Source organism: Crocodylus porosus, unplaced genomic scaffold, assembly GCF_001723895.1.
Source record: "Crocodylus porosus isolate Cpor-Errol unplaced genomic scaffold, CroPor_comp1, whole genome shotgun sequence".
In the NCBI taxonomy this organism is placed as follows: Eukaryota; Metazoa; Chordata; order Crocodylia; family Crocodylidae; genus Crocodylus; species Crocodylus porosus.
The window spans coordinates 106333347-106354395 of NW_017728943.1; the positions used below are offsets into that span (position 1 = coordinate 106333347).

General features: G+C 44.4%; 1 protein-coding gene and 1 long non-coding RNA gene across 2 annotated transcripts in view; one reads left to right on the forward strand and one right to left on the reverse strand.

The window, feature by feature from the left end:
- The window catches only part of RPS6KA2 (ribosomal protein S6 kinase A2), a 537755-nt gene that overhangs the window by 114994 nt on the left and 401712 nt on the right, over positions 1-21049 (forward strand). The gene's annotated exons all lie outside the window — the stretch shown is intronic.
- Positions 1-21049, reverse strand: part of LOC109320046 — a 30465-nt gene that overhangs the window by 953 nt on the left and 8463 nt on the right. Inside the window, exon 2 of the long non-coding RNA XR_002103706.1 lies at positions 2641-2749. This is a non-coding gene — a long non-coding RNA (uncharacterized LOC109320046). The remainder of the gene's footprint in view (positions 1-2640; positions 2750-21049) is intronic.

Sequence of the window (21049 nt, forward strand, 5' to 3'; positions counted from 1 at the left end):
GTCTTCTCATTTTACACTAGAAATTAAGGCCTTGTCCCTCCTGGAATTCTCAGTTGGCCAATGTAGAACTGATTAGATGAAGATGTACAACACCAAGAAAATGAAGCCTGATAGATTTATAGATGTATGGTCAGAAGAGACCTTGTAGATCTTCTAGTCCAACCCCCTGCCCTGGGCAGGAGAGAAGACTGGGCTCAAATGACCCCAGCTAGGTAAACATCAAGCCTCCTCTTAAAAACCCCCAAGGTAGGAACCAGCACCCCCTCCCTTGAAAGTTGGTTCCAGATCCTAGCTGACCTGACTGTGAAATAGTGCCTTCTAGTATCTAGTCTAAGTCTACTCTCTAACAACTTATGGCTGTTATTTCTTGTTACTCTGGGAGGCACTGGGGGGAACAAGGTCTCTCCCAATCCCTGCTGGTCCCCCCTACTAAGTTTATAGACGGCTTGATTGTCTGCAGTGGAGAACAGACATCTGAACTGGAATCCCTCCCTTAGAAGTATGGCAATTCTGGCCTTGGGAAAGCTTGACCCTGTTTCTTTGAAATTCACTCCAGGCAGCCTGAGCTGGCAGCCTGAGAGGGCATAAATTGATATTGCACAATACCAGCAAACCTGGTTGATATATTACTATGACTCTTATGTTATAATAGAGCTGCCAGCTTCTGGAGACAAATAGTTACGTGAGAACCTTAGCCCCACACTGAAGCACTCTCATGCCCCACCAGCCCCTCTGCAACATGTTAAGCCAGGTGGAGCAGCCCCAGGCTGGCAGGCTTCCCCTGGGCCCCCTTCCAGCTGGGGCTGTTCTGACCCAGCTCAATGTGCTGCGCTCCCAGGCACATGTGCAGATACAGCACTCAGGAGCAATAAACTCTGGAGGAATAAGCTCCAGAGTTTATTCAAAAGCAATAGCAGTATGTGTAGACATGCCCACTGACTATTTCTTTGCAATTTATCATGATTTCTGAAGACCAATGTAACCTGGGCCGTACTCCAAGAGGTACCCCCTCTCCAATTGAAGGGATCAAAGTAGGTGCACAAGCACTGAGGGAGGTGTAGGGACCCCCTATAGAGCAGAGCCAGACCACCAATGGGGACTTCACCATATACCTTTTAATGAGAGAACAGTACTGGGAACATAACTAGTATAACCCAGGGAGTATAGGGGACACTACAAACACCTTGAGGGGGCAGGATTCAAAGGTTAGACACTTACAATCATAGGCACATTCATCCAGTTGACAAAAGATAGGGTTAATCAAGATGTAAAACACAAAACAGCAGAACAAATAATATGGGTTGGTGAAATATAAAAGGCACAAAATACAAAATGTCAAGTGACAAGGAATACAGGGCCTAGGTACCTGGAGGGGGAGATAGGACGGAAAAAATGCGATGACCCCTTTCTACTGCAACAAGAATTTCTCCCTGTTACTTCACTCACCCCAGCTGGAACTTAAACTCAGATCTCCCATATGGTAGGCAGAAACACTGCCACACAGCCACCAGTGCTAGTACTGAGCCAAGCTAGTAGGGGCCTTGGCCTTCCCAGAGCCCGGCCTCACCTTGAGCTGCCTGGCTTCCTGATGGAGGAGCTGGAAGGAGAGCTGGGAACCTCTCAGGTCCCTGCTCAGATCCTTGCTGGAGCAGGGGAGCCTCTCCTGCTGGCTGCAGCCTCTCCTAGGGGATCTTGGAGCCCAGTGGGGGCCCTCTCCTACTGGCTGCACGCCACACTACTGAAGGTCCAACTGCTGCCTACAGGTCCCACTCCTTCAGGTGCTTCTGGGGCAACTGCTCCCACCCTACTAGCCCAGCTTTTGCCAGCTCTTTGAATCACCTTACTTGTGGCCCCCCACTGGTCTCTCCTGAGTCAGCCCACACTGCCCCTTTTATCCCCCTCCAGGTGACTCAAGGGGCCAATCAGGGGACATGGAGGGTGAATTTTTGGGCCCTGATTGGTGAGGAAAAGGAATCCCAAGTCCTTCAATCATCTTTTACCCTTTCAAAACCCCTGGGCCAAATCACTACCAGCTAGCCTGTCACACTAATAAGAGTGATTTTCAGCCAGTGTCTTGAGATCCTTTCAGAGGTGATGCGGGGTGCCATGCAACTTTAGCACTGTTAAGTGTGCAAACATGATATATGAGATTATAATCAACCATTTCAAACAAGAATTCACAGGGTTACAAACATTCTGGCTTGTTGTGGTCTTTCTGATTGCTTTGCAATAGAAAAACATTTGTTGTATTATTTTTCATAGAGAAGATGTGTTGTTTTCCCCTCAGAGATGTTTGAAATGGCATAGGATGAAGTCTCTCCTGTGTAGAGAATTTGGTCCCTTGTTTTTAGCTGGTGTTTTGTTAACCATTATTTAACAGAATTATCTTATAAACATTTCAGATAAATGACTCTGTTAAGAATTCAGTAGTCATATCTCTTCAACATAGGGCTGAGAGAGCTTCCAAATCACATCTTAGGGGATTTGAGATTCCTTAGAATCCTCTTGCAAAACCAGAGAAGACCATATGACATCCATGATTATTTCAAAGGGAAAGAGGAAGTAGAATAATAATGATGTTTCCCCAGCCAGAGAAGGAAAAGGAACGCAAAATCAGTTCCCTGCTCATTTTCAGCTCACCTTTAACACGTGCTGTGTAAGTCAAATGGCCTGTTGAGATCTCCAGTCAGCTTAGAATATATTTCTTTGTGGAATAGCTTGGGTCTTTTCTTTGAAACTCTCCGTATACCTTATAAAACAAACAAACAAACAAATAGACAAACTGTGTAAGTATTTACCAGCCTGTGTTTAGATCAATCCAGGTGTCTTAAATGACAGAGGGCATTCTATTGTAGTCAAGGAGACTTGTATCTTTTTTTTCTTGCATATGTGAATGAATAAACTTGCTAAAGCTTTTAGGGTATGGTCCACTTATTGTGTAGCTACTATATTAAAAATTGTTCATACACATGGGTTTTTTAACTTCCAGCTCAGTAAGCAGTAAATTAGAAATCTAAAGGAATGCTGTGCTTACAAGTCTGCTTTCATGTTGGCAACTAGGCTGCCCTTCAAATGATCACTGGTACCAATTCTATCAATGGGATACTGTGCATAGGGGAAAATTTTCAAAGGCACACAGACAGCAAGGCATTGAACTCCCAGTGGAAGCTGGTACTGTTTCCAGATTATGTGGAAAAGTCAACAGGGGGCAAGTGCCTACTTCTTGTGTACCTTTGAAAATCCCCCACCTAATGTGTAATTTAAATTTTAACATTTCTACAGCTATAAAATCAATTACAGTTAATACTATTTCCCCTCCATTTGGAAAAATGCCATCAGTTTGTCCAGCTGAGCAATCACACAGTTCATTTTATAGCGTGGTACAATTGGGAATATCTTGAAAATAATGTGTGTATACTATGTCTACCCAGCGAACTCTTGAGTTGTCATTTGCAATGCTCTTGATAAGCCAGTGTATGCCAAAGTATGTCTACTTTATATTTTAATCACAGGAAACACTCTTGCCTTGCAGAACTGGCTCAGGTGTGAGTCAAAGGTTGGTACTAATTAGCTCCCCTTTTGAATGGTTTATAATTAAGTTCACTTCTGTTTAAACAGTTTTCAGAATGAATGTTCTTATAATTACCTATATTTAATGTGTACTGTGGATGAACTTTTGCTTCAGGGGTATAACTTTTCCTGGACTGCTTTTAAGAAGAGAATTTCCTTCCATTTTTTCATTGTGTTGCTATAGCAGGTATAGTTATATTCAGGTTCACAATGGTATGAAAGGATTTCTCCTATTGTAATAAAAATGCTCCCACACAAGACACCTACGTTGTCTACTTTCAAAAGCACCTTTTGTTCCTATTTTTACTACAACAGTGCGGGAAATCATAACTATCATTATATGTACCCCACAATCCTCAAAGAGAAATGTTAATGGAGGAGGAATGTTTATCCTGTTACCCATGGGAAAATCATATCCATTAAGGAATTGTTTTAATCATCCATTGTAAGACAACTAGAAACTCATTGTTTCTTCCTTGTTTATAATAATTCTTCCATTTGCTCTGAAGAATTGATAATTTTCACATTAAATTTGATCCACATGGTGAGATGAGTGATGCTTGAGAGTTGGAATTTTCAGTGATTGAAATCTAACCTTTTATTGTACAATCCACAGATTTTATTTCAAACAGATGCAAGGTCATTTCTACTCGCTGGGTGCATCCACATAAGTTGCTTTCTTCAAGATTAGAGCTAATTACTGTGCAGTAAGTGTCACTGTCTACACGTGCAGGTGCTTATGGTGCAGTAATTTGCTCTACTGAGTAAATTTGCTACCTGCAAATGCAAGTAGCAAATTTTTTCTCAAGATTACTTACTGCACAGTAGCACACATGTAGACGCATGACCAGGAGCAAATATGCCCTCAGTCAGCTGAGCAGCAGGGAGTGGGAGATTTCTCCCTGCCCCTAGGAGCTGCCTGCTGCTGGGGTGGGACTATGTCCCCCAGTGCCTCAGCAACTGGGAGCTCCCACCCCCACTTTGCAATTGTAGGACCTGTGCTGGGACATCTTTATTTCTAAACCCCAGCTCTGTGGTTGTGGGGCTTGGACAGGGAGATAAAGATCTCCCAGCGCTGGCCCCATGACCATGGAGTTGGTGCAGGGAAAGAGAAATCTCCCAGCCCAGGACCTACAACCTTGGGGCTCTGTCTAGGAGATAAGGATTTCCCAGCCTTGGCTGCCAGGCCCTGTGACTATGGGGCTTGGACTGGGAGATAAGGATCTCTCAGCTCCAGCCCTGCAATCACAAAGTGGGCCTGGGAGTTCCCTGCTGCTGGGGCAGGGGGACATCTCCACCTGGGCTCTGGTGGTGGACTCTTTCCCAGCAGCAGGCAGCTCCTGAGGGCAGGGAACAATCTTCCAGCCTCCACCTACAGCTCCTCCTGGCTGCTGCAAGGGCTCGTTTAAGGGCTGCAGGGAGTGGGAGCAGTCTGTTGATAGGAGCAGCAAATCTTCTCCCATGTCCCTGCCCATGTAGATGCATGCTTGGGAGAGTTCACTCTAGAGTTCTTTGCTGTAGAGTAAACTACTCCTGAATTATTTGCATGTGTAGATGTACCCAGTGATGCCACAGAAGGGGAGAGAACAATTTGTTCTCCTCACCAATCCTGAATTCATGATATTAGGGCATAGGTTATTAGCAGGGAGTTCTCTCATTTTTTCTTATTTAATGTTTCTATAACAATTCAAAGCCTCTCCCTCGTATTAGAATGACTAATAACACCATATATTACAGCTCTGCTTTAACAACACTTCCTTCAGTGAGAATCAAACTCCAGGCTCGAGCTAGTCCCTTACTGGGACAATTAAATCGTACATTTTTTGTACAGTTGTTCTTGTTGGAAAGGTACTAAAAAACTCCCATTTTTTTGGAAAAAGAATCACATTAGCGATTAATAAATTATTACTTTGTGGCTCTGCTATTTTTTGCTGTTTTTGTAAACTAGGTTTAGTTTCATAGGATGTAGGCAATGCTGAGGATAAGGCCATTTACCTTTAATTTCTGGAGCTGTAAATTCAAGCACTGATATAAGGCAACAGCTTAAGTCACATAGCCAGATGCAAAAAATATCCCTGACTTGGACCTGCAAATTTAGGTTCTGTGGAGAAGTGGGCTGTTATTTTGTTTAGGAAGCAGAAGCCTATGGTCTGTATCTATCTAACAGATATGTAATAAACAACAGATGCAGAATAGCCTGTTTTGGATGACTATATTATCAACTTAAAATAATCTTAGCCCACTCCTCACATTTTCACCTTTTCATATTGCCATGCATCCAAAGTACTGGCAGTATCCTGGGTTGTGATTTGCCAGTTACCAGCTCACTAGGCGGTGTGTGCTTAAAAATTGGCTCGTATTTTATATCAGATTAACATTTTTTTCCTGGTCTTGTTTTTTTCTACTTGATGAGTCCTTGAGTTATAAGATGCAGTTTGCTTAGAGTACCTTGGGAGGAGAGAGAGACAGGGGCTGCAGTTCTATTACCCCTGCAGTGTGGGTGTGTAAGTTTGTTGTGAGAGACAGGGTAAGACAGCTGACTGGGGACCAGCTGGGAGAAAAAGACAGCTGAGAGTGAAATAGTGGTCCAAAGCTGCAAGAAAGCTATCAGCTGCTTACCAAGGAGCAAGTTGGGAAAGGAGATGGACTAGGGGCCTTGTTAGACCTTATGCTGTAAGCTGAACAAATACTAATCAGCTTAGTGTTGTTTGGCTTAGTGGAGTAGTCATTTGGTAAAGTGAAAAACCTGCTCTGACTGTCCTTCACCTGCACGGCTGTGACTTGCCATTAGCAGCTTGGTAAACAAAGGGCAGGCTAAGAGCAGGACCCACTCATTGCTCCCACTAGGCAGAGAGTAGGCCCACCACTACATCAGTTTCAGTGAGAACAGGGAGACCTGGGGAAAAAGCTTCCCTGGGGCGCTCTGGTCTCACTGAAATTGACATGGTGGCTCTACACTGAGAACAGGGCCACCAGGCTTAAGCCCTGACAGCCTTGCTTTCAGTGCAGAGCCACTGCAAGCTTCAATAAGACCAGAAAGCTCCAGGCCACAGGCCTGGAGCTCACTCCCTGAGGGGCCTGATCCTTTTTTTTTTCTAGACCTCAGGCAGTGCCTACCGACCATGTTGCTGGTCTGGGCAGCAGTGGGTGGCACCAGAGCCACTAAGCACTCAGGGGGAAAATAAGAATCGGGTCCCTCAGAGCTCAGGTAGCTTCCAGCCACCCAGCCAGCAGGGTGCAGGGCAGCAAGTGTCATGTGAACTCCAGAGAAAAAAGCATTGGGCCCTCAGAGCTTAGAGGATTCTGAGATACTAGAGGACTTCAGTTTGGATGAAATAGCCATGGGAAGGGGCCACATGGTAATGGAACAGGAAAAAAATTAGGTGGATTGGAGATAAATCTGCCCTGCAGTGACATAACTAAGATATTAACAAGAATTTAAAGCCACTTAAATGCTGTTAATGTGCAGCCAGTCCAGGGCCTAATTGTTCTAGAAGCTGCCTAAACTTACTGTGTAACAAGGTCTTTAGAGGGCTGGGCTCCTGGCAGAGGGTTAAAAAACAACTGCAGCAGAGCTAAGTAGGCTATTGCTAAGTAGGCAGGTAAACAACCTCTGCTACTGATAAACAGAGTAGAGTAGCAGACAAAGAAGCTGTAAGACTTTTTCAGAAGGCAACTTACAAAAGAACTGGCCTCGTTTCAAGGCAGCGTAGAGGATATCTGATTAAGAATAGCTGGCCACAATAATCAGAGCTGTGAGTCTGATTATTGTGGGGTAGGCTGCAGAGGGACATGCCTGGATTGGCTAAGATGACCAGAAGTGGGAGGAGCTAGGGTTTATATAAGTCCGCCACCAGGGTTAGAGTATTCTTCCTGGTCTTGATCTTAAATTAGGATGGAGTTCAGCTGGGAGTCTTGCATGAGATAAATAGTTTAGGTGTCATAGTTGGTTTTCTTTGAGTCTGCATTTCAGCTGTGAGGCATGGGTGTGGCTACAGGGAGGTTGGAGGCTATAGTGGGTGTCTGGGAAGTACTCTATGCTGTGAGTTGGGGGTATGAGGCCCAGTGGGCTAAAGACAAGTAGGGCAAGGGTGCCTGGTGGGCTGAAACCAAGGGGTGCTAGTGAAGCATGGTGCATTTTTAGTTAGTGGGCTTGGGGCCCAGAGCACTGATGAAAGACCAGTGCAGTGCAATGAGATGTGGTCAGGGGCCCTCAAGCACAGGGGGAGGGGGAGGAAGAGGAAGATGGCTGGGGCTAGCTCTGAAGGACAGTTCCTTGCTCAGGGAGTGTAACTATGGGCAGGTCCAGACCAAGACTGTCTAGTAATGAGTAGGGCCAAGTGAAATGCCCAAGGCTCAATCTGGGACTCTGAGGGAAGTCTCCTGAATTTATAAAATTTATATTTAAATATCAAAAGGTGTGGCAGGTGAAGATAGGGTAGTAGCCGGAGAGACCGGCGTAAGCAGCATAGTGTTGATTTAGCTGCTAGGAAGTGCCATGGTTTCTCTCCAGAGGTGGCTTTCTTGCAGTATGCATGTAGCTGGGTCATGCATGTGTGTAGATAGATAGGTTACACACCAATTAGGTACATAGGCAATTGTATACGTGTGTCTCTTCCATGTGTACAAGTTTGTGTAAGTCACAAAAAATCACTGGCCAGAAACCTGACAAATGGAGGGGGAACTCAGGCAGGGTGAAACAAAAGCACACTTGGGTGCCTAAATCCATTTACACACCTAATAGGCGGTATAGAATCTGGCCCTGAGACCACTTTAACCTGCTTGGCTGCATGACTTGGGCCACAGGGTATCTCTAAGTAATTGCTGCATTGAACCCTATAATTTTGTGGTTGAACAAGAACATATCATTCAGAGAGATGCCAATTCCAGTTAAAGACTTTCACATGAGAGGAAAAGCTATGTGCACAAGTGTTACATGCTCTGTTGACTGGTATATATGCATTTCGGCTTCCCCTCCAATCTGGATGTACGCAGTTTGAGCAATTTTTTTTTTTCCTCCCCTCCTCCTTTTTCCACTTTGCCAAGCCTGTTAAGTTAGTTTGAAATGCAGTCACTTCCTATGGATCTTCTTGGCACTAGTGTTTCTTCATGAATCCTCTTTTAATTTAAAGTTTCTTTTTGTTTTACAGCATCAGTCTCAACAGAGCAAGACTTCTTGTTCCATCCCTGTTTTTGTTTACCAGTTGGGTCTTACTTAAATTATGTCTTGGTTGGTATCTCCCTGATTTCCTCTCCAAAGGGGAGTGCCTAAATCTTCACGAGCTGCTCCCATCTTGTTCTACTGCCAAAGAGCCCTCCCACTTCCTGTCAATTTCCCTCTCATAAACAGATAGTGCATTTTATAGGCCTCTGCTGCTTTCATGGATCTTTTTGGTCACCTAACTCAGGCATAGTCCGGCTCAGGGTCTTACGAACATACAGCCTGAGTCCATACTGCTCACATCAATTTCCATGGCAAGCCTGGGGAAGGTGTCAGATAACACATTTGAGGGTGTTATTTTCTGAGTAGGAGTAAAATAGCCACATTAGTGTGGTGCTGCCTATAAGCAAGGAGACCCAATGAAGCAGTGCCCAAAGGGAACTACATCACTCTGCTTCAGGACAACTTACTTCTAGTTCTGTCTAAATGACCTGGACTTCTGGCTCAGGAGGTTAATTTGGCCAGCTGAGAAGGGTGGAGGTTTCCATAGTGAGTTCTAGTCCACTAAGTGAGGGGAGGGGATAGGGGGGATGGAGGTGGGGGCGGGGCAGTGGGGCAGAGGTCACAGGGAGGGAGAGGGCTGTTAGGGTGAGGGAAGGGCTCAGGGGGCATGGGCTGGAGTGAGACCAACAGCTTCTGACACCTGAGCAACTAGTGAGGTTTGAAAACTGGGGAGAAAGGATGGAAGTATACTAGCTCACACTTTCTTACTGTTTTCCACTTGGAAAGATGGGGGTTTTTTTGGTTTGTTTGGTTTTTTATTTTTAAAGAACAAGATGTAAAAACTTTGATGCCCCTCTTCCCTCCCCTCCCCACCATTTTGTTTTTGTAAAACTTTTCTTCTAAGGGAGGTAAATTAAGATGGGGGGTGGTAGCTGGGGGGTTGTGGATCCAGCAGGGGGTCTGCTGGAGGAGGGATCCTCCAGCAGACCCCTGATCCCCTCCAGGGGTCTGCTGGAGGATGGGTGGGGAGGCATGACCCACAGGTGGGGTGGGGTGGGGTAGTTCTCCCCAGCAAACCTATATTCCAGTCCCTCACATCTTCCCCCCATGAGGACTCAGTGGCTTGGCTCTGGCAGTGGCAAACGCTGATAAAATCTGGCTTGGGGGGGGTGGGGCAAGAGGCCAGAGGGGTAAAAAATATACCAGTGCAGGGTGAAAAGAGCAGCTCCAGGGCTGGGGCCAGTGGCTGGGTTTTTCCAGCCCAGGGCTGTGCAGGGGAAAGGGACAGATGTTCCATGCACAGGTTTGCCCTAAATTGAATGAATCTGATACAACATAGATCCAGGTTGATCTTAAACTGGGTTCTGCTGTTTTTAGACTGGTTTGTTTACGTGGAACTTCTGTTCAGTTACGGGTTTAATCTGTTGGCAAGTCACTGAGACCAAATCTGTAAGCATAAGGTCGACACTGGGATAAGCTCAGTTAAAATCGGGCATTTTGAGCCCGATAACCTTCCGAATGTCTGTATTTGGCCAAAAGTACCACTGTCTCCAACTTGTGTTAGAACTGAGAGGTTGTAGCAGAATTGCACCCTCTGCAAATCAGACTGGGGGTGGTAAAATTTAACAAACAGCAATCCATATGCATGAAATGGGGAGAGGGAAACCTGGCATGTGTGGTACATAGGTGGTGCTGCTGTTGGGCACCAGTTAATGTTTTTGTTACTGTTTTAGTTCCTTGTGTGTGGTTCTAGTAGCCTTTCCTTTCCTTTTTTTTCATAATGTTCACTGCAACTAGTCCCATCACTGTCAGCTTTGTTAAGGGATAGACATGTGAGCAGGTTTCCACAGGGTAAGCTATTGATTTGGGGGTGTTTTGGTATAATTAATACTTCCTGGTTGCTGCTGATGTGCACGCTCTTACCCTGAGATGAACACAAATTTTCCCCACCAATGAAGTAGAATGAGCTGCCTAATGTTTGTTATGGGGTAAGTGCATGTTCCTACTTCAGAGAAGCTGAGATGCTATGAGTTCACCCAACTTAACTTACCTCATAACTGGTTCATGTGCCCGTGATCTCAGAATTTTACTATGTGGATAAAAACGAAATGGCATAAGCATTGCTATTTTTGCCATCAATTGCTTTTTTAAATGCAAATGATTCATTTAATGATTAAAATCTATACAGCTTTCTGATTGGGTTAAGTGCCTTCATTGATCTTTGTAGTCTGCTGTGTAATGGGCCTTTTCTGTTAGATGAGTCACTGTCAGTACCATAAACAGCGGGGATACTGACTTACTTCAAAACTACTGATTTTCAGTATGGGAGAAAATCAAAGAGTTTCACTTCTGGGTGTGTACAGGCATTGCCTTTAAATCAGTCTAGATTGATTTAATTGCTGATCTGAGCAGATATCTGGGAGGCTGAATGGGGCAAAAAAACTGCAGGTCCAATTTTAAACTAGTTCACCTGAGGAGATGAACTAACTTAGATAGGGAAAGGGTTAGCCCAATCTACTGAACATCTGCATATGTTCAGAGTGCAGCTCCTGGCTGGAAAAGTCTGGTTACTTGCTCCAGCCCCAGGGTTGCAGCGATTCCTAACCACCCATCCCTTCCCACTCTTCCCAACATACCCTGACCAGGTCATTTTTAGTCCCCTAGCCACCTCACCCCCGGAACAGATAACCCCCTCTGAAGACCTGCATGCCCCTCTCCAATACCTGGAGTTACTACACCAGCTTCCCAGCATGGCTCCTGGAATTTGCAAACTTGCACAAGCCACTTCCAATCTATGATCACATGGCTTACAGTAAGTCACCTGATTGTAAATCAGGTGGGGCAAACATCTGCATGTACCCTTTGTGGTAGTGTTTGAGATTTGAAATTAAATTAGATAGCATTTAGTACTGTCTCTACAACTACCCTGTACACAGGGGAGGGACCAATCAATAAAATCTGTGTATCCTTTACCTTATCTGCATTCACAATCTTCCTTTAGGCTTATGTCGCCCATGAAGCCTATACAATCCAGGCTGAAGATTAGAAGTTTGTCACCTCTAACTGCAAGGTGATGAACTACAACTCTTCTGCCTCTCCCCTCCCTTCTTGCCTTTTTTTGCTCCTTTACTCTTACTGACTCTTCTATTCTTGCTGTTCCTCCCTCTCCCTTTCTTACAATAAAAAATGCGATAAGGAAAAGTCTGGTCACACAAATGGTAACTAACAAAAACCCATGCCCAGTCTTTACTGCAAGAATTTGGGAGTGCGATCATTTCACAGCCCTTGCTGCCATGGCTACCTTGGCAAAACTTTGTAATGTAAAACCAGGCCTCCAGTTTGTGAAACCTTAATGAGTGCTTCATAGAGAAACCCCCATTTCCTACAGGTGTTGGGGAGGGGGAGGAAGGAGGGGGAGTGGTGATTCAAAGTTTTGACCCAAACCTAAAAGGGATTTGGCAGCTTTCTCAGCGTTGCTGAGTCTTGTGGTTGATATTATTCTTAAAGCTCCAGCTGCTGGAGTTAGAGTACATAGAAAACTCAGCCTGTGTTTTATCAAAGGGTTTTTAACCCTCAAAATTGCAGAGAAAGCCCCAAATATGTGCAGGAAGCCCTAAAGGCTAGTGTGTGGCAGAAACATCACTAGGGTGGGGTGAGAGGGCACAAGCCTTGGGTACTGTCTTAAAGGGAGGAGTCCTGTGGTACCCTCCCCTGGAAGAGTCTTTCCACAGCCATAGGAAGCTGGGCAGGGGCAGTCAGTCAGGGGCAGCACCATGACCAGCAGAATATATGATGGTGGGGGTGGGGGGTAGAATGATGCCCTTTTCCCACTATGGGGGCTTCGCCATAGGAGACTCATCCCTGTCCCTGGACATGGGAAGAGCTGAACAGCACCAGGAGGGTTCCCCCAGTGCCACTGTCTGTCCCTCAGAGGCTGCAGCCCAGTCTGTGCTGTTAAAGCAGCAGCAAAAGTGGCTGCCATTCAAGTGAGCAGAACCTGGCCAGAGAAGATGCCCCTTTTTGCCCTTTCTTCACTTCCCCTGTAGGGAGCTGGAAAAGCTTGTGACACCTCTGATGTGTTTTAGGAGGTAAGGGACAGAATTCAAATGAATAAAAACCAACATTTTTTTTTTCAAAATACCTTACAGTTTTTATGTCAAGTCTTATGATTTCTGGGGGCCATACTCATGATTTCTTTTTTTTTTTTAATGTGTGGGGGTTGTTATAATGCTTTGGCTGGAACCTGAAAAATCAAAGCTCACTCAAAGGCAGGTACACCTGCGTAAGCCAAAGTGGCAAGCATTTACCGACTCCTAGGAGACCCCAAACTGCTGAATTTCATATAGCTTTTGTCATAGGACCTATGACCTAGGTAAACCAAATGTTTCATAACCTATATCATAGTTCACTTTTTGCTATGTCATTTTTAGAAATGCAGACTAAAGAACAGGGCTTTGCAGGTCTTGTAGAACTTGCTGTTCTGCTGGTTTCTATTTTGGGTCCAGTCTTCTGAGGGAGGGAGCATTTAAAGTTACTTCTGAATTTTTAACAGCTTCCTCTTTAGTTAATAGAGCACCTTTGAACACAGGTGAATGAACCAGTTACTTGACATTAGTGAATGTCTCAGGAACACTCCAACATAGGGAAAACACTTCCTATTATGTTGGCAATAACCATAGTAAGAGCCAGGCTTTGTTTACTATCACTTTTATGCCTCATGGGGTGCAGACAAAAGTTATACCTGTTGTGTAATTGGCCCCTGGAAAGTGCTCTACAGCCATGCCATTACAGGACTGAATGGCTGCAGAGCACTTTTAAAGAGCCTGATTATGTGACATGAGGGTGCAAATGAAGGCACTCTGAAATGGACCCCCCAGTGCTATTTTCAGAACGAGAGGGGGGAAAAAGGAGGGGAGGGAGCTTAGTCTGGGGTATGCCAAGGTGGGAGGGGCTCCAGTCCACCCACCCCATCCTCCAGCGCCGGATGGGCAAACCCCAGACCGAGCTCCCTTCTCCATTCTGAAGACAGCACTGGAGCTGGGATGGGGGAGGTGACAGGGGGAGCTAAGGGAGAGTGGCTGCAGACACAGTCACTCCAAACTGGAGTTGGATTCCCCAACCCCCTAGACCTAACAGCAAATGTCTGTTGGGTTGGGGGAATGCTGAAACTCATGGTGCTTCCTGCAAAGCACCATGAATTACAGTGGAGAGCTGCATGTCTGTCAGTGCCCATGGTGAACAGTGGTACTTAATCTTGCTTGAGAAGCCACTTTTCATCTCAGAGCTCTTGACAGGTATTATTCAAGTTCTCCAGCTCCAGAGGAGTCATGAGCTCTGCATGCTGGCTGGGGCAAGCTGTTTAAGATGCTGAGGAAATATGTATATACCTGATAGTCTTTTAAGTGTTGCCATGTAATACAGGTTTGTCTCAACAACGACTGGGGTTAGGTTTCTGAAGTTCCTGTGGGTGGCAAGACAAAAGGCTTATGGGAAAAATGGCAGGTGGCAGGCTGATGCACAGCCACAGAAAACCGTGGTTACTCAAAACTATGTACCATGGTAGCCAAAATGGCATATAGAATATTAAGCGTGCACACTCAAAACCATGGTTGACAGAACCATGGCTGGTGAGGGAAACCTGTATTTTCTTTTGCAAAGGGGTGTTCTGAATTATTTGTGTCCCTTCACTTCTGTTACCTCACATTTCTGATCTTTGAGATTTTTGCATCATAAAAGCGCCATACATGGAAAGTGTTCAGCATTTTGCCCAAACTCACTGATAACGAATGCTCCATATGTGGCATGGGAGAGCTAGGCATTGATCATCGTGTAACTTGCATGACACTTGATCTTCTAAAATCTTTTTCTTTTTAAGTTTATTTCTAATTAAACAAACTGTCTTTGGAAAACTTGGACAAAACGCCCTGTATCTTTTCTTTCCCTCACTTCTAACTTATGGCCTGATTAGAAAAGCTTGTTTCAAGAAGGTGATAAAACATTGTTTATACTGGGCTACTTAATTTAAAAGAATATGTATAACTGTCATTTAGGAGTTGGAAATATTGCTATGGGCTATGTTCAACTGTAGTCTATTACTTAACCACCAAATAACTCCATGTACAGCTTGAAGTTCTAGGGTAGGGTATCATTGGTGGAGAAAGAGCTAGAATTCAAGCAGTATGAAATTCTGTTTATTTGTAATTACAGTTATCTAATAAATGGCAATTATTTAAAATATAATGTGGTTCTGTATATCACGATACTTGACAAATTTTATATTAGTGACTTCCTGTATTCTAAATTGTTATAAATGCACCAAGTTTAAAGCCAGAACAAACAATTAAATCATATAGACTTCTGCTACATATGATAGGCCATTAATTTGCACCTATTCTTGTAGTATAACCCAATGACTCCTACTTGATTTAACCACATTTTCTAGAAAAGCCTCCTGCCTTGTGATGACATAAAGACATGGAGAGCCCATCACTTTACTTGGGAGTGTTTCAATGTTTAATCACCCTCATTGTTTAAAAAACAGTACAAAACAAAACAAATAAGAAACCACTTGTCTTCTTTCTAATTTGAATTTGTCCAGCTTCAGCTTCCAGCCTTTGTTCTTGCTGTGCTCTTTCTGCTAAATTAAAGACCTCTTCAATCCCTGGTATTCTCTTCCCAGGAAGGTACTCATACACTCTAATCAAGCCACCTCTCAAACTTCCTTTTGACAAATCAGATCAGGCTCTTTAAAGTTTCTCACAATAGGCCATTTTAACTAGTCTCTGAATCATTTTAGTAGTTCTTCTCTTTCTGCACCCTCTGATTTCTCAACATCCTTTCAATTATGTGGGCACCACAATGGTGTGAAGTATTTTAGTAACAGTCTCACCAGTGTCTTATGTCAAATAAAATTACTTCCCTGTTCCTGAGTATTACAGTGGCATTTAGGAACTCTTGCTGCCTTTCTTGTCTACTACAGACCCTAGATCCATGAAGAGGCCCATCACACTGAACCAACTAAGTAGAAATGGAACCAGAGCCCTGTGTAACATTTAAATACACACTCATAGCTAGGGAATGTTTTTTACTTTTAGAAAAAAAAATTGTCATTTCTTGACACAACTGGTCCCACTTTCTAAGGAAATACTTTTATTTAGTCACAGACTTTGTGCTGTCATCATTCATGTGGCTGCCTTAACTTTTGACATGACATTCCTCAAACAGACGTTCAAGCTGAAGAAGAAATTTGGTGATGGACGTTCTTTTCAAAGCCTGTCGCTGTATTGTTTGTTATGCTCCTTTTATACTCACAAATAACTTGGGTTCATTCATTTGCCCCTTGCATATAATTTATTTCTCTGAAACACCTGTGAAAAAGCTCCTCAGCTTTCTCTCCTGGCATGTTCATTCTGCCTTTCACCATCCTATACAGGCCTATTGATATTTTCAGGCCCATCTTTTCATCATTGTTCTTGTTTGTTTACGGAGAAGTACTGAGACCCCTGCTTGGTAAGGGCCTCATAGCTTTAGACACTGCCCATGTGTATAGTAAGAGACAGTTTTTTCTTAAAGAGCTGAAAATTCAAATGGAAAAGAGCGATAAAGTTTAGCTAGAGAGGGAAGTGGGTTGCCCAGGCCACAGTGTAAGTCAGTAGTAGCACATAAGAGAACACTCGTCTCCTGACTCTCAGCACAGAGCCCTATCTACTAGACCATGATGGAGGTCTTCTGCAACTTACCACTGTACATATAATATTGTCTATGGAGTCATTTAGGTCACAAGTCTTTCATCATAGGACTTCTCTTTTAACCATCTCTGACTTTAATAACAGATATATTTATAACAGTTTGAATATCTTGTTTGTCCCAGCTAGCATTAGCAGCCTCAAAGATCTTTCACATTTAATCCTAAACTCTTTGGGTTCCTAGCTTTAGTTTATTTTATTGGCTGGTTAAAAATATTATCTGTTCACTAACATATGCCTATCACAAGCCCCAAATCAGTTCTTCATAGTGATGGAGGGTGTCTAGTGACTAAAGTAGCCAACTGTGGTTCAGGACTCTTGGGTCCATTTCTTGTCTCTGATACTGATTCCTATGTGATGCAGGGGAGTTCACCTTTATCCATTATGAGTTGAGGGCAGTAACACCTGCTTCAGAAGGGTATTGTGAGATTTGCTTAAGAGCTTTAGATGAAAGTTTATATCACTACAACTGATGATAATAACAAAAGCTATTGGAAAGAATTGTTTCCTGATATTTGAACTGACTTGTATATTATGGGGCTGCTTTAAGAGTGGATTGTATAATAATAATAATAATAATAATAATAATAATAATAATAATAGTTGTTGTTATTATTATTCTCTCTCATTACTTTATTATTATTATTCCTGTGAAACTTTTCACAGGAAAATATTGATTTTGATGAAGTGTTTCACTTTTGTCCAGAAAGTCTCTCTTTCATTGACCTGAGAAGACAGAAGCAGAGCAAGTGGGGCTTAGGGAACTTCCCTGGGCGATGTTATAGACTGATGCTTAGATTCCTTCCTGTGACCCAGGAGAGTATCCTAAACACTGAGGTGGGTCCCTCATGTGCACTAGTGTCTTGCTGTCATATTGTACACAGTAACCTTGAAATGTCTTTTGGTAAGAAAAATGTTCAAAAATTTGAAAAATTACCATGAGCTGGGAAACCATTTGCTGTGTACTTGCAAAATGGTGCTTGTGGTTGTAGTTGAGAAAACTCGGCGTGCACACTGGCAAAAAGAAAAAGGATGAAATCCTGGGGTACTTGTACATGTGATGCCATTAACAGGTACACATGACGAAAATGTCACGGTGTGTTACTTAATGGCATCACATTGTATATGTGCAAGACTCTGGGGGTTTAAAAATGACTTTGCATTGTTGCAAGCTAAACTGCATCTGGATGTAGTTTAGTCTCCAGTGTTGCAAATTTCAACAATGCAGCTGTTAGCTCCCCCCCCCCCCAGCTGTGAGAGATGCAGACAGGTTCTGTAGAAAAAAAGGATTGGGCTCTTCACTGCTTCTGCCTTGAGCAGGCATCTTCTGAAGGCAGAAGCGGCAAGGGGCCTGATCCTTCTTTTTCTTCGTCAGCAGAGCCTACCCATTTCTCCCACTGCCAGAAGGGCAAGTGGCCCCTGAGCTGTATGGGGCCCTGATTCTTCCCTTCACAGCAGTAACACCCCCTGGGGTGGGCAGCTAGTGGGCCGGGTGCTGCCCCAGTTTGGGATCGGGGAAAAGTTGGATTGGGCCAAGTGCTGCCTCTGAGCTAGGGCAGCACCTAGCCCACTGCTGGTCATGGCCAGCAGGTGCCACAACTACAGAGGAGAGGACCAGGGTCCCCTGAAGCTCAGGGCCACTCAGCCTGATGGCAGGTGCCTTCTGACAGCAGAAGTGGTGAGGGTCCTGATCCTTTTTATTTATTTATTTATTTTTCCTGTGGAGTCTGCCTACAGCTAGGGAGGAGAGCTGCTGCCAGGCTGAGTGGCTCCTGAGCTGCGGGGTGCCCCTGTCCTTCCCTCCATGGTGGTGGTACCCCCCCAGGACCCATTGGGTGGGTTGCTAGCAGCCCAGGTGCTGCACCAGCTCGGAGCTAGTGCCTGACTCAACCCAACTGTTCCTCAAGCCTGTGGGCTGGAAGCTGGCTGGGGGTTGCTCAACAGGTGGGCTTGGGGAGCAGTTGGATTGGGCAAGGTCTTCAAGATGGGGCAGCACCTGGCCTGCTAGCAGCCTGCGTAGGTGGCCCTGGGGGTGCTGCCACGGTGGAGGGAAGGACCGGAGCCCCCCATAGCTTAGAGGCTTCTTGGCCCACCAGCAGCTCACCAACTAGCTGTGGGCAGGCTCCGGCTGCAAAAAAAAATAAAAAGATTGGGTCCCTTGCCATAATACGATAGAAAAACAGAAATAGTGGGTTTCAGTTAAAAACCTGTGGTTTCAATTTTACAGGATAAAACTCTGGGTATTAAACCCCTGTCATGTGTACAAGTGCCCCTAGGCTGCAATCCTAGTATGTGAATGCCTTAGGATAATGGCCTGAGCTACCTTTTAAAATTCAAACATACTCCAACAGCCTGAGAGGTTTTTCCCCCTTAGGAGTATATACTGGGCCCAAGCAAATTCACAGATAGTGTTTGGTTTTTGTTTGGTGTTTTTTTTTTAATAGTCAGGCAGATTTTCCTTCCTAGTTGAGAGCTCCTGCATACAGCTTCCTCTCAAGCCTATTACAGCTGGTGCTGAAATTGCAAGTGGATTTGCTCCTGAGAGTGCTGTCAGCCCAGGGTGAAAGGAAAGTGCTTTTCTTAATGCAGGTTCTCTGGGCCTTATTGCTAACTTTTATGGTCACCAGTGGCAAAGAACTAAAAAAGGATTAAACTATTAGGTTTGTGTACAAACTAATTGCTCCAAAAACCTTTGAATACAATAAAAAATAATATCTATTCTCTAAAATGTTGAATCTTTTCTATAAATTTTGGGAGAACCATATGTGCCATGGAATTCCAAGGGTTTGTTTAAAAATGCTATAAAAAAAAGTCTTGTTTTCTCCAGTAACAAGACTTCCCCGGAAAGGCTAATTAATCTCTTTAGATTGCTGTTTGAGTTATATGTTGATACACTAGTCTGCAATATGTATGTTTGTAACATTATTTAGACGTAACAATTTGCTGTAATGTAGGATTTATACATTTAAAGTCTTGAAGCTTTACATACCCATGCTATCTTTTCCTTGCACCTATGAAAATACATGCTGGGCACATCTCCATGTGCCACTGACTGCATGGTTGGTACTGCACAGTCCCAGCAGTGCATGGATCATTTTCGACCCTACTGTGCAGTAGTGGCTGTGTCATGATTAGTGCCTGCAGATGCTACATTGCCATAACAATGTAGCATCTCATGTAGATGTGCCCATTAAGTACCACAGCTACTACTAACAACAACAACAGCAACAACTGGTAGCATGATATAATTCTTTTAGTACTTCTGGATATCTATTTATGAATGATGACAAAATATACATCCTTCTTGATATGTATCTGTGGGTCAAGTCTAGCCTTTTCAGTAGAAAATATATGGAAGTGATCTACTATCATTCATGTGTATAAGTACATACAGGTATGAGAGATGGGTTAGATTTACTGTCACTCAAGGTTCACTCAAGGTTTTGATTATTCATAGAATCATAGAAGTCGGGTCGGAAGGGACCTTGTAGATCTTCAAGTCCGACCCCCCACCTGGGCGGGAGAAGAAACTGGACTCAGATGAGTCCAGCCAGGTAGGCATCAAGCCTCTTCTTAAAGATCCCCAGGGTAGGAGCCAGCACCAGCTCCCTAGGAAGTTGGTTCCAGCTCCTAGCCGCCCTAACTGTGAAGTAGTTCTTGCGGATGTCTAATCTCAATCTGCTCTCTAATAATTTGTGTCCGTTGTTCCTTGTCATGCCAGGGGACGCTAGGGGAAACAGTGTCTCCCCCAAACCCTTCTGGTCCCCCTAGTGAGTTTATAGACAGTCACCAGGTCCCCCCCTCAGCCTTCTCTTGTGAAGGCTGAACGGGTTTAGGTCCCATAGTCTTTCAGTGTAGGGTCTGCCCTGTTGTCCCTGGATCATGGAGGTGGCCCTCCTCTGGACCCTTTCAATGTTGTCCACATCTTTCCTGAAGTGGGGCGCACAGAACTGGACACAGTACTCCAGCTGTGGCCTGACCAGCGTCGCATAGAGGGGGAGGATCACCTCCCTGGCTTTACTTGAGATGCACGTGTGGATGCATTACAAGGTCCAGTTAGCCCTGCCAATTGTGACCTCGCATTGTCGGCCCATGTTCATCTTAGAGTCAATACTGACCCCAAGATCCCTTTCTGCTTCCGTGCTCTCTAGAAGGGAGTTTCCCATTCTATAAATGTGCTGCTGGTTTCTACTGCCTAAGTGCAGCATCCTGCACGTGTCAGTATTGAAACGCATCTTATTTATGTTAGCCCATTTCTGTAACCTATCCAGATATTGCTGCAATCTTTCCCTCCCAACTAGTGTGCTCACCTCACTCCAAATTTTGGTATCATCAGCGAATTTCAACAGGTTGCATTTCACCTGGTTGTCCAAATAGCTGAAGAAATTGAACAGCGCAGGCCCAAGGACTGAGCCCAGGGGTCTCCGCTGCCCACTTCCTCCCAGGTCAAATATGACCCGTCCACCACCACCCTCTGCATACGACCCTTGAGCCAATCTGCAACCCATCTGACTGTGTAGGCATCAATGCCACAGTCGCTTAGTTTTTTAATGAGGATGGGGTGGGAGAC